The sequence below is a fragment of the Thalassophryne amazonica genome, chromosome 14, assembly GCF_902500255.1.
Source record: "Thalassophryne amazonica chromosome 14, fThaAma1.1, whole genome shotgun sequence".
Lineage (NCBI taxonomy): Eukaryota > Metazoa > Chordata > Actinopteri > Batrachoidiformes > Batrachoididae > Thalassophryne > Thalassophryne amazonica.
In genome coordinates, this window is record NC_047116.1 from 42,972,378 (window position 1) to 42,985,977 (window position 13,600).

The 13,600-nt window shown below is 40.0% G+C and overlaps 1 protein-coding gene across 2 annotated transcripts in view; it reads left to right on the top strand.

Annotated features, from left to right (window-relative positions):
- htr1fa (5-hydroxytryptamine (serotonin) receptor 1Fa) overlaps positions 1–13,600 on the top strand; it is a 128,784-nt gene that overhangs the window by 59,382 nt on the left and 55,802 nt on the right. Inside the window, exon 1 of one of the 2 annotated variants that reach the window (XM_034187243.1) lies at positions 1,737–1,835. The exons of the other annotated variant lie outside the window; for it this stretch is intronic. The gene's annotated coding sequence lies outside the window, so the exon portion shown is untranslated. Of the gene's footprint in view, positions 1–1,736; positions 1,836–13,600 lie in introns of those variants that run through there. 2 annotated transcript variants of the gene reach the window in all.

Below are 13,600 nucleotides of genomic sequence, written 5' to 3' on the forward strand. Positions count from 1 at the left end.
AATATGGCAAGAGAAGGACAGGTCCTTAGAATCAGTAGTCCTAGATCTCTTTCCTCTAAGACAGTTTCTAATTGTTTTTCATTCATGAATAATCATAACATGGATTTTTTTTCTACCGATGTGGAGAACTTTGCATTTTCCTTCATTAAAACCAAGCAGCCACTGTTTAGTTTTAATGAAGGAAAAGCAGTTAGAAAAGCACTTAGAAAACCCCATGGCTTTTCTAAGTGCCCGGCGAGCAGTGTTAGATGTTCGTGTGTGACACCTGGAATTTGACCGACACCTGCCGAGAGAGGGGTGGAATGGGACATTCACCAGGCATCCTGCTGTCTTTCGGCCGCTTGTGTGCACAAATGGTTGTGGTAACAGCTGTACAAGGCATTTGAGGCGGCTCTGATTTTTCATGAGTGGCATACAATTCCTCCTTCATGTGCCAGTTGGCTTCAATCGTGATATGTGTGAAGGGGCCCTTAGTGTTGCATTTTATCCACTGGATCACAGTATCTAGTTGATTAGGCTTGAGATTTTTTTTTTTTTTTTTTTTGGTAGGTCTGGACAAGTATACTCTTGTGGCTGATTTTTAAATTTTCTAGTCAGTCACAATGTGCTGTCTTTAACAATGCATCATCTGACATTTCTAATGTTAAGTGTGGGGTTCCTCAGGGTTCAGTCCTTTACCCATTGTTATTTTCTTAGGGCATCTTTAGGTTAAGTTATACAAAGCCATGGGATTAATTTTTCATTGCTACGCTCATGACTTTCCATTCCACGTGCCAGTTGTTCCAGAGAATGAGTCTGGTGCTGCTATGCTGGAGGCATGTTGGGCAGCCATGAGGAGTTGGATGCCCTGTAGATATACTCAGAAAACAATGAGATAATTTTTATTGGACTTGATAGGCTGAGACACATATTTGATCATTTCACTTCATCTCTGAATGACTGATTCAGCACAGTTATATAGTTGAAAATCTTTCTTCTGTTGTGCATATCTAAGAAGTGACAAGGATGGGCTTTTTAAATTTGAAAAATATCCCAAAGTTGAGATACAGTTTGTCTGTGGCCAATGCCGAGGTTTTGATTCATACTTCTGTGTTACCCAGAAGTGATTACTTTTCTCACTTCCCACTTAAAACCAGAAAGTAACCCCAGCCTGACAAACATACAAAGGTGCACAGCGTAGTTCTGGTGTCATTGCTAGTTTACACCCAACACAGTTGTAATTTTTACTCCCAGCACACAAGCTCCCATCTGTCCCAAGAAAACATTAAACCATAAGCTAGAGCCTGACTGATATTGATTTTTGAGGGTCGATACTGATACAGCTATTAGGGAGTAAAAAATGTACAATACATATGCCGATAACACAGAAAATGGCAATGACTCCTAACATTTCCCGATCAAACCCTTATAACAAACAAACGCACGCAACTGTGGCTTGATGTTTTAGAGTTTAAACTTGAACTGTCTATATATATTCACTGCTTCTCCTTGGAAAAAAAAAAAAAACTTGAGCATTTCTAAAATCTTAAAAACGTTATACATAGCAACACTCATTGTGTAACTATACTCCATCTCCACAGATGTACCGCAATCTGTTTATGATTCTGAAATAGCTGTGTTGGATTTTGTTTTGTTTTGTTTTGTTTTTTTTGACAAATTTAGAAGGGTTAGCTGTCCATCCACTGGAGTCACCATCTGAACAGTTAGGTTGCTGGAAGCACTGGGCCAAATGTCAAATCATCAAAGCCATCTATGACGCTGCTGAGAAGAGGTGCCAGTGGATGTGGATGAAAAGGAGAGGAGAAGCCCCTTCAAGATTACAAGGTGAAACAGCAGTAAGAGTTACACACCAAACCCCCGGGACATTTGTTTCACTGTCACACTCTCTGGAATCCGTCTTTGGCTCATCTCCAGAATGCTCAAGGAGAATGTCCCCTTGATCAAAGCAAAATGTTATCTTGGCAGGCTCTCTCCAGTTTGAACTAAGGCTTTCCTGAAAATTTCCAAGGACTTACAGCTGCTCAAACTCAATAATCAATCATGTGAATAAATGTGAGTCAACTAAGAAGAATAACAATGAGTTGTTGGTCTTCATCTCATTGATAGGGGCTACCAGATTAGAAAATGCACATGTACTGTGTTGAAAGCCACTGTCAAACCACTTTATTTTGGAGTTTATGAGGACTAGTTGTTAGAAGTAACCAATATGCAAAAACAATAAAGTTGAAATGTTATAAAGATCATTGTTATGGAATTTTTTGAAACAACTCTTTTTTGTTGTTGTTTTTAGATCTTCATCTCCCCTTAAACCAGTAATTAAACCAGAAATCAGTTTCACTTTTTCTATTTTAGGGGACTGGTACAAAATGCACATACTGAATTTATCATGTCAAAAAAGCGTACCATCTCACTGGGCTGTGACTATTGTGAGGGTAGTTGGAGACACAAAGTGGTTACAGAACATGAGAAAAAGTGACAAATTTTTAGTTGGTAACCCACTGAAATGACACATTTGTGAACAAAGTGCTCAAGATGGCTGTGCACTACTATTGTACTGTGATAATATGCTGTTATTATTTGAAAAGAACCTGTGGAAATACCACAGACTGTAGGCATGGGAAAAAGCACTGTAATGCCATAGGTATTAAAGGCACTACGCTGCGGTTGTTTGAATCATATTTATCTAATAGATTACAAATTGTTCATGTAAATGGGGAATCTTCTTCACAGACTAAGGTTAATTATGGAGTTCCACAAGGTTCTGTGCTAGGACCAATTTTATTCACTTTATACATGCTTCCATTAGACAGTATTATTAGACGGCAGTGCTTAAATTTTCATTGTTATGCAGATGATACCCAGCTTTATCTATCCATGAAGCCAGAGGACACACCCCAATTAGCTAAACTGCAGGATTGTCTTACAGACATAAAGACATGGCTGACCTCTAATTTCCTGCTTTTAAACTCAGATAAAACTGAAGTTATTGTACTTGGCCCCACAAATCTTAGAAACATGGTGTCTAACCAGATCCTTACTCTGGATGGCATTACCCTGACCTCTAGTAATACTGTGAGAAATCTTGGAGTCATTTTTGATCAGGATATGTCATTCAAAGCGCATATTAAACAAATATGTAGGACTGCTTTTTGCATTGGCGCAATATCTCTAAAATAGAAAGGTCTTGTCTCAGAGTGATGCTGAAAAACTAATTCATGCATTTATTCCTCTAGGCTGGACTATTGTAATTCATTATTATCAGGTTGTCCTAAAAGGTCCCTGAAAAGCCTTCAGTTAATTCAAAATGCTGCAGCTAGAGTACTAACGGGGACTAGAATGAGAGAGCATATCTCACCCATATTGGCCTCTCTTCATTGGCTTCCTGTTAATTCTAGAATAGAATTTAAAATCTTCTTCTTACTTATAAGGTTTTGAATAATCAGGTCCCATCTTATCTTAGGGACCTCATAGTACCATATCACCCCAACAGAGCGCTTCGCTCTCAGACTGCAGGCTTACTTGTAGTTCCTAGGGTTTGTAAGAGTAGAATGGGAGGCAGAGCCTTCAGCTTTCAGGCTCCTCTCCTGTGGAACCAGCTCCCAATTCGGATCAGGGAGACAGACACCCTCTCTACTTTTAAGATTAGGCTTAAAACTTTCCTTTTTGCTAAAGCTTATAGTTAGGGCTGGATCAGGTGACCCTGAACCATCCCTTAGTTATGCTGCTATAGACTTAGACTGCTGGGGGGTTCCCATGATGCACTGTTTCTTTCTCTTTTTGCTCTGTATGCACCACTCTGCATTTAATCATTAGTGATTGATCTCTGCTCCCCTCCACAGCATGTCTTTTTCTGGTTCTCTCCCTCAGCCCCAACTAGTCCCAGCAGAAGGACTGCCCCTCCCTGAGCCTGGTTCTGCTGGAGGTTTCTTTCCTGTTAAAAGGGAGGTTTTTCCTTCCCACTGTCGCCAAGTGCTTGCTCACAGGGGGTCGTTTGACCGTTGGGGGTTTTACGTAATTATTGTATGGCCCTTGCCTTACAATATAAAGCGCCTTGGGGCAACTGTTTGTTGTGATTTGGCGCTATATAAATAAATTGATGATGATGATGATGATGATAATAATAAAATGAAAATAAACTATTAAAATATTACATTAATAAAAAAAAAAATAGCATCAATAAATAATAATCATCATAAATGGGTTGCATGGTGACAACACACTCACCAATGGCAGATATGTCCAGCAGCGTAACAATACCCACTCCCCCACTCCATCTCATCGGTAAATCCAATCAGGAATGGCCACCTCTCCATCCCTCATTTCACAAGGCAAAAACAATAAAGTACTAAACGTATTCCCATTGTGCTCCTCAATGCAAAACAAATTATAAGAATAAGTCTCTATCACGCAGCAGAGGGACTGTTGGACTTGCTAAGCCACTTCCAGAAGTGCTGTTCCTCTCCGATCATCTCCGTTATTTTGGTATGTTCACTGGACAGCTCACGTTTCCTATGAGGAATGCCAGAGCCTCAGTTTTTTCCTCCAATTTCTTACAATGTAGTTTCATCAGTCATCAACCCCTAACAACGTTCTCTCACGATTTCTGCATGTTATGAGTAATGAAGACCACATTCAGAGGGCTTTGCAACGTCTGCGATGACTCTGTAAGTATGTCAGAAGGACCTTTGTCACCTGTCCAACTTTGAACTGTTCAAAATTCAAGCATTATATGTGCGACACCCTGTGATTAACGTGAGAGAATAGCTTGAATTCTCGCAAATTCAATCACAAATGCTATTAGCAATACATTATGGAACAATTCATTGCAATTTGGCGCAATATGATGCAGTTGATGCAATTCTTTGTTGACTGAAGACATTCACTGTAATCATTCTTGTGAGAGCCTCATGCTAACCTTTTAATTTTTATGAGAGCTTGAACACGCAGAAATAGCAGAATTAATTTTCTATACCCCTTTATTCCAGTTGCAGTCTATTTCAAGGCCACATGTAGACAGACAAACACATTTACACACCCCTATGGCCAATTTAAAGTGTCCAATTCACCCACCCTGCATGACTTTGGACGTGGGAGGAAGCTGGAGCGAACCCACGTGAACATCCAAACTCAACAAAGAAAGAACCAGGCAGGAAGTAGAGTTGCCACCCATCCCTTAAAATATAGAATTGTCCTTTATTTGACAATTAATTGGTTGTAAATTGTTCTGTATTTTCATAATCCCTCACACACACTCATCAAAACTGATTAATGGACAAAATAAAACACAGGAAATATTAAGGGTTGCCAATGTCATCTCTGTACCTCGCGTCAGGTCCTTCAGCAAGAACCCCATGTGAGGTACAGTGGATAGACCTCAGACTTTCATGTCTGCATCTCCGTGTGCCTACCTTTCTGGTCCTGTCATGGGTTGCCTGGCATGTCTACACCTGAAACTCCAACACATTCAAAGAAACAAAAATGTTTGTAAATGTACAGACGTGAGTGGGAAGAGTCGAACCCCTGGCTTGACAGGGTTAGTGGCAATGAGGCAAATGGTAGGCAAACAAGTATTTTTATTTTTCATTTCCTCTTAAAGTAAAAATATCCTCACTTTAAAGATTAAAATTATTTATCGGTTTCCTTAATATTTATGTTTATTACTGCACACTTCAGTGATTGCAGAGTTTAGCATTAACAGGTTCATGATAATAAAGCACTTAAAGCTTTAAGTATGACTAAATGCTTTTTCAAAATTAAATCTACCACTCCTTGGGTGGTGGTAGTGGCCCTGAGGAGCCGTGGTGGGCGTCCTTTATTTTCATTTCTGAAAGGTGGCAACCCTAGCGGGAAGTGATCCCACAACCTTCTTGCTGTGAGGCAACAGTGCAACCCACCAATCCACCATGCCGCCCGGACGTACGAGCAGCTTAACCTATTCATAACATTAAAAACTGAGGCATCTTTATGAATGTAAAATTGATTTTTCATTCAATAATTAATTGTTACATCCCTAGGATTTTCATTGTTAATATAATAGTTCCTATACAAAGAACAACTGAAGCAATCCATCTTTTTTAACCTTTTCTGTGCCTCCTGATGCACCACAGCCCTTGGCGTATTGGATGTTGACATCAAATTCAGCCTGCATGAGAAATTTCACCAGCTAATGCGTCTTTCTGTATGAAGCAGGTGCAGAGAGCGAAGAGTGACACTGAACACGTCATTTTGCTCTTAAAGTCCAGCTGTGACATGCACGGCTTATAATGGAGTCAAGCTGAAAACAGGACACAAGTCCATGAGTGAAGCAGCAAGTGCTGCTAACTACACATGACAGTAGTTTAGCCCGTTTGTGGTAACCTCTGCCAAGGAGGTCACATTTTCACTGCCTTTTGTGTGTCTGTATGTTTGTTTGTGAACAGGATGTCTCCAAAGGGACATGAATGGATTTCAAAGAATTCTAGAGGAGAGGAAGGTTTTGGGTCAAGGCAGTTTTTTAAACCATTGAGTTTTTTTGTTCTTTGATCCCGATTCCTTTGACTCTGATCTTCCATTTGAACTTTTAGTTCTGACCCTGCTTGCTTTGATCCAGCAGTTCCTGAGGATTCCCGAACAGTTCAGCAGCAATCAGAGTCAAAGATCAATCCCATGAGTACGTTTTTATACACGATAGGATGTCACTGTGGCTCACGTTTCCTCTGAGATCACATGGAACTGGATTCTGTCATTTTAAAATAGAGTGTGAGGTTTTATGAGTCCAGAGTGAGGTTTTATGAGATGCCGTATTTGTGTAAAAATTAAACCAACTGAAAATGGACAAAATATACAGTAGTGTTCAGAATAATAGTAGTGCTATGTGACTAAAAAGATTAATCCAGGTTTTGAGTATATTTCTTATTGTTACACGGGGAACAAGGTACCAGTAGATTCAGTAGATTCTCACAAATCCAACAAGACCAAGCATTCATGATATGCACACTCTTAAGGCTATGAAATTGGGCTATTAGTAAAAAAAAAAAAGTAGAAAAGGGGGTGTTCACAATAATAGTAGTATCTGCTGTTGACGCTACAAACTCAAAACTATTATGTTCAAACTGCTTTTTTAGCAATCCTGTGAATCACTAAACTAGTATTTAGTTTTGTATAAGTTTTTCATGATTTCTTCACATCTGTGAGGCATTGATTTTGTTGGTTTGGAACCAAGATTTTGCTCATTTACTATTGTGCTTGGGGTCATTGTCTTGTTGAAACACTCATTTCAAGGGCATGTCCTCTTCAGCATAAGGCAACATGACCTCTTCAAGTATTTTGACATATCCAAACTGATCCATGACACCTGGTATGCGATATATAGGCCCAACACCATAGTAGGAGAAACATGCCCATATCATGATGCTTGCACCACCATGCTTCACTGTCTTCACTGTGAACTGTGGCTTGAATTCAGAGTTTGGGGGTTGTCTCACAAACTGTCTGCGGCCCTTGGACCCAAAAAGAACAATTTTACTCTCATCAGTCCACAAAATATTCCTCCATTTCTCTTTAGGCCAGTTGATGTGTTCTTTGTCAAATTGTAACCTCTTCTGCACGTCTTTTATTTAATAGAGGGACTTTGTGGGGGATTCTTGCAAATAAATTAGCTTCACACAGGTGTCTTCTAACTGTCATTTTGATGGTTGTTTTCCATTTTCTTCCACGCGTCTCTGGTTTTTTTGTCCATTTTAAAGCACTGGAGATCATTGTAGATGAACAGCCTATAATTTTTGCACCTGCGTATAATTTTTCCCCTCTCCAATCAACTTTTTAATCAAACTACGCTGTTCTTCTGAACAATGTCTTGAACGTCCCATTTTCCTCAGGCTTTCAAAGAGAAAAGCATGTTCAACAGGTGCTGGCTTCATCCTTAAATAAGGGACACCTGATTCACACATGTTTGTTCCACAAAATTGACAGACTCACTGACTAAATGCCACACTACTATTATTGTGAACACCCCCTTTTCTACTTTTTTTTACTAATAGCCCAATTTCATAGCCTTAAGAGTGTGCATATCATGAATGCTTGGTCTTGTTGGATTTCTGAGAATCTACTGAATCTACTGGTACCTTGTTTCCCATGTAACAATAAGAAATATACTCAAAACCTGGATTAATCTTTTTAGTCACATAGCACTACTATTATTCTGAACACTACTGTAGAAGGCGGTCTGGCTTGATACATCACAGTACATGAAAACAAACAAAACACAACGCGCTCCACCGTAAAAATCATCCAACGCGAATAACAAGAGATTTAATCCAATTCAAAAATATCTAATGAAAAAAATGATATGACAGAGCTCACAGATTGAAGCCAGTGTTGCTGAAAAGGGGAGAAGGATTCTATGGGTCCAATTATAATACTGACAAAATAATATCGGGGGGGTGGCCCAGTAAGATTTCTTTTCATGGGGCCCAAAATCCCTGGCGGTGCCCCTGATTACAGTTACTGTAAGTTTTGAACATGGGAGCAAACACTGTCTATCCATCCATTTTCTACACCCACTTACTCCAGTTAAGGGTCACAGGGGGCTGGAGCCTATCCCAGCAGTCATAGGGCATGTGGTACACCCTAGACAGGACCCCAGTCTGACACAGGGTCACATACAAACACATTCACACCCGCACGCACACCGACAGACAATTTACAGTTTCCGATCCACTTCACCTGCATGTCTTTGGATGTGGAAGGAAGCCAGAGTATGAGTGTGAATGAGTGAAGTGTAAAGAGCTTTTAGTACCTATACTCAGTTGTCAAAGATTTGCTTTTTAAGTTATAGCATATTCTTCATAAAGTTACATTAATGTTGAAAATTGACATATCTTTCAAGGGCATTTTCAAGAGCAATTGCTTGTATGTGGTGAGCAGACTTTTGTGTTTCCACAACTGTAGAATATTAATGTGACTAAGTGGTGAGAAAATGTGTGTGTACTGCAGTAGATAAATGCACACATCATCACAATCTTTCAAGTTGTGATACAAGCAGCACATTTGGCACAATGATGCATCTTGGTCTACTTTTTGCAAAAAAAGACATTAATCACTTAAGTTTTCAAGATGGCACCTGTAAATATGTATTTTGATCATATTTTCACACAATCTTGGTTTATTTCAAAGTTGTACCTGTTAAATACTGCACTGTGGACTCGGGCGGGGAGGATGGGGGATTTGAATTGAACAATATTTTCATGCTTTTTAGATGGACTGTATATATTTTAATAAGTGTACATGCATGCTGTAGAATGTGTAGGCTGCAGAACGAGCGATAGAGTGTGAGGTGTGTAAGGGTTTAGTAGTAGAGGTAGTATTTCTCCTTTTAAAGTCAGCCACGTCCTTTGGGTCAACACTAGGCCTCACTGCTTACCTAGCTCTTATCGATGGGTCCAAGTAATTGCTTGTGGACAACAATGGCTGCACCCCAGTAAACCGCATTGGCTTGCAGGCTAAACTATGTAAGGGTAGCACACAGAGAGATTCTCTGTGATGAGGTGAAGCCAGATGATCCACATTGATATATTTGTATGATGGCACCAGCAGAAGTGTGCAGTTTAAATTGCCATCCAAACACATTTTGAATGTTTGAGCCCAAAATGTATAATTAGAATACACGTGTTCCCGGCAATCATTTTCCAAACTATACAACTGAAGCGATGAAGTTGCAAACAATCTTCCTGAAGGACCAGTGGATCTTGGTAGACCTTACTCGTGTGAAGCGCCTTGAGGCAGCATTGTTGTGATTTGGTGCTATACAAATAAAATAAATTGAAATTGAATTGAAAAATGGGGTTTGCTTTGCTCCCATATCAGTGCACGAAGACTGCAAACTTCCAGAATGGACTGTTGAACAGATGAAACAATTACTTCAACATTACCCCCCCCCCCCCCAACCCCCCAAATTAAAAATTTAATTTTCATGTGGCTCATGTTTTTTTTTTTTTTTTAAAGAAAAAGACTTCTCAGAAGTATTTACACCAAACTTGATGCTTGTATCATCAACTCAACAATTCTTACACGAATCTGCTGCACAAATATCACCAGAACAATCGTTACACTGTTACACTTGTTTGGGACTAAATTTACTTATTATTGGAATCTTTGTTCTTTGTATGCATTGAAAAATACAACCCCAATCAGGAGAAGTTGTTATACAGTGGTCCCTCATTTATCGCGGGAGTTATGTTCTAAAATAACCCGCAAGAAGCAAAATCCGCAAAGTAGTCAGCGTTATTTTTTACAATTATTATAGATGTTTAAAGGCTGTAAAACCCCTCACTACACATTTTATACACTTTTCTCAAACAGGGATTAACATGTTCTCACTTTTCTCTCATGTGTAAACACTCAAAGTTCAAACCCTAGTAGAAAAATAAGACCAAACTGTTTTCAGGCCCAAACATTTGTTTGAGAAATAAAAATAGAACATTTTCCTATAAATAATTATGATGGCTTTTAGAACTAATGAATTTAATTTTAACGATCAACCTATGAGGTTGGACACATAAGAAATTATTTATAGTAACTGACCAGTATTTCACAGTTCCTCTGACCGCGCCTCTTTGTCCTGGCGCCGCTCCACTGTCGCGTCTTTTTCCACTGAGTGACACCTCGGTGCAGGTGTCTTTTTCAGAGTGAAGAACACAGTTATGGGTAGTTGTTGGCGCTCTTTTTTCTTCTGGGCAAGAAGATTCTTCTAAACAGACACGCAGAACACAATGCGCGTACACTCCCTTCGTGGTGCCGCGACCGGCCTGCTTGATGAGGATGCAGAACACAATGCGCTGTAAAAAAAAAAAAAGCATGCAAAATTGGACAAAAAAAATCTGCGAAACTGCGACGCTGCAAAAGGTGAACCGCGTTATAGCGAGGGACCACTGTAATATGAAAAACACAATTAAAAAATAAAACAGTGATCCTTACATTTACTTTGACTTCCATTTCATTGCAGACACAATCGACCCCAAGATATTTCACATGTATCAGCTTCAGTTCAATTGTTAACATCCATCCATTTACATCCTACAACACATTTCAATAAAAGTCGGGACGCTAAAGCAGTTACCACTTTGTGATGTTGCCATTCCTCCTCAAAACAGAATGTGTGGAGAATTTAAAAAAAAAAAGAAATGCAGTAATGATTACCCCGTACTGGCACACACAGTAAGATGTGATTGTGGGAAGAATGGGACAAAATAAAACCTGAAACACTTCATCGCTCATCTCCTCAGTTGGAATGTGAGTAGGAATCAGTACATTACAAAGTGGTAAATGGTGTTACATCTTCCACATCATCTCAACTTTTAATGATTTGAGGTTGTACAATGTTAAGTCGATTCTGTGCATACTGTAAAAATGGACAGTACCCTATGATGACAGAATTTTATGTGTGCTAAATGAACAAGTCGTTTTCCATGTAATTAGTTTCCAGTTATCTTGTGTGGTGCACATATTATTTTCTGTCTCATACTTCAACGAGCAGCAGTAGGTTTAAGTTGGTACCCATTTAATAATGATGTCAGTTTCTGCTCCGTGATACACTGATTCCTCCCTGTCTTGGCTACTACTGCTACAAATTAAAGTCATCCCTCTCCTGTGGTTTAGTCTCTGGTCAGTTGCCATCATCCTTCGGTGAACTGCTGTCAGAACATCGTTTATACCAGACTGGATCATCAATTATGGCTGCCGCCTTTCTTTCTTTTCTTTTTTTTTTTTTTTTTTGTCTTATTATTCAATATGATTTGTCCAACAGTCACCCAGTGTCAGCTTTTCAAAGGCTGCAGTCTGATGGAGATGTGCTGCAAAACAGTCCTAATTACAGAATGATCAATATAAGATAAGATAATCCTGTAATAGTCCCATGATGGGGAAATTTATGATGTTACAGCAGCACAGGGACAGTCAGAAGAACAGTGCAATTATGGTGAAGGAAAAATAACATCGAAATACAGAAGTCAAGTTCTGTGTGGAATAACAATACGTGTTCTGTCAGAAAAGTATCAGACCTTTTTATTTTTTTCAAAAACCATATGGATTTGAATCACGTGTGATTGCATCAGCCAAGCTTGAACCTTCGTGCGCATGCGTGAGTTTTTTCACCCCTGTCGGTTGCGTCATTCGCCTGTGAGCAGGCTTTGAGTGAGCAGTGGTCCATCCCTCTCATCGGATTTTTATTGCGAATAAATGTCTGAATGATTTGGAGCTTTGCTGCATCAATTTTTTCCAGAAACTGTGAGAGACCTCCAGGTGGACACCATTCGGAAAATTCTGTTGGCTTTCAGGGACGATTTTATGGGGATTACACAGATTAAGGAGTGCTCCAGCCGGTTTAAAGACCGCCCACAGCTGCTGAGAGTGTGCCGCGCTCTGAGCGCTGATCGACAGGCTGAATCAACCAGATCATTTCCAACGTGAAGGCTTTGTTGATCCGGGACGTCGTCTGACTTCCACAAAAAAAGGCAGAAGGCGTGGACATCAGCACTTTTTCTGTACATTCCACTGTTAAAGGAGTTTTTTTCATGGAAAGAAAAGCGGACGGATGCGCCACTGTGCCGCTCATGGCGCGGCACAAAACCACCTCCGTGTTGGTCTCACAGGACGGCTTTGAGATGGCTTTCAGACGGCTGTCGGTGGGTTTTCAGTCGTGTGACTAACTGAGAAATTGTGGATGAGCCTGGACATGCCAGAACATCTCCTGTGAGGTTTCATCACAGCGTTGCTTTGCGCCATGCGGCTCCACCGCGACGCGCGGAATTCCTCCGCTCCTCTTTCCATGACAAAAACTCCTGTAACAATGGAATGTGCCGTTCATTTCCAGTGATGCCGGTAACGCGTTACTCTAATCTGACCACTTTTTTTAGTAACGAGTAATCTAACGCATTAATCTTTCCAACTCAGTAATCAGATTAAAGTTACTTCTCCATGTCACTGTGCGTTACTATTATTTTTCATTGTGGGTTGATAGCAACATTAAACTTGGTCCGTGGGCAGGAGGTCGGGGTTCGACTGAACTGCCCACTTTAAGCGAGCTGTGAGCTTTTCATCCACGGTTTTTTGCAGCTGCTCAACTCGTCGTCAACTCTTAAAGCATAGTGATCAGCACACCTGCACTGAGCTTTACAAAGACATTTTTATACTTTTTTTCCTCCTTTATTTAGAATTCTGAGCTGAGCCGCTCCGTATCGTCTCATTAAAAACAGCTGATCCTCCGCTACGCAACAACTAACACTATTTTCCACTCAAATGCACCTAAACTCTCTTTCTGAGGACCACATGATGTGAAAACCCTATAAAACTTTCTTACCTGTAAATCTGGTCATGTTTTCTGCATAAATAAATGTTATCCATTCTTTGTGCTCAAACGCCAAAGCAGGGGCGAATCCAGGTGGAATGGGGGCGTGGGGGAGGGATGTGCCCCCCTCCCCACAAAACCCCTGCATTAAAGGTCCAGTTTTGAAGCCTTTTTTTACTACAACTACTAATACTACTTAAAATAATATTAATTTCGACAAGTAAAATATTTAGAGAATTTAAATGTTAGAAAAATGCCAGAATGAATTTAATAGTTACA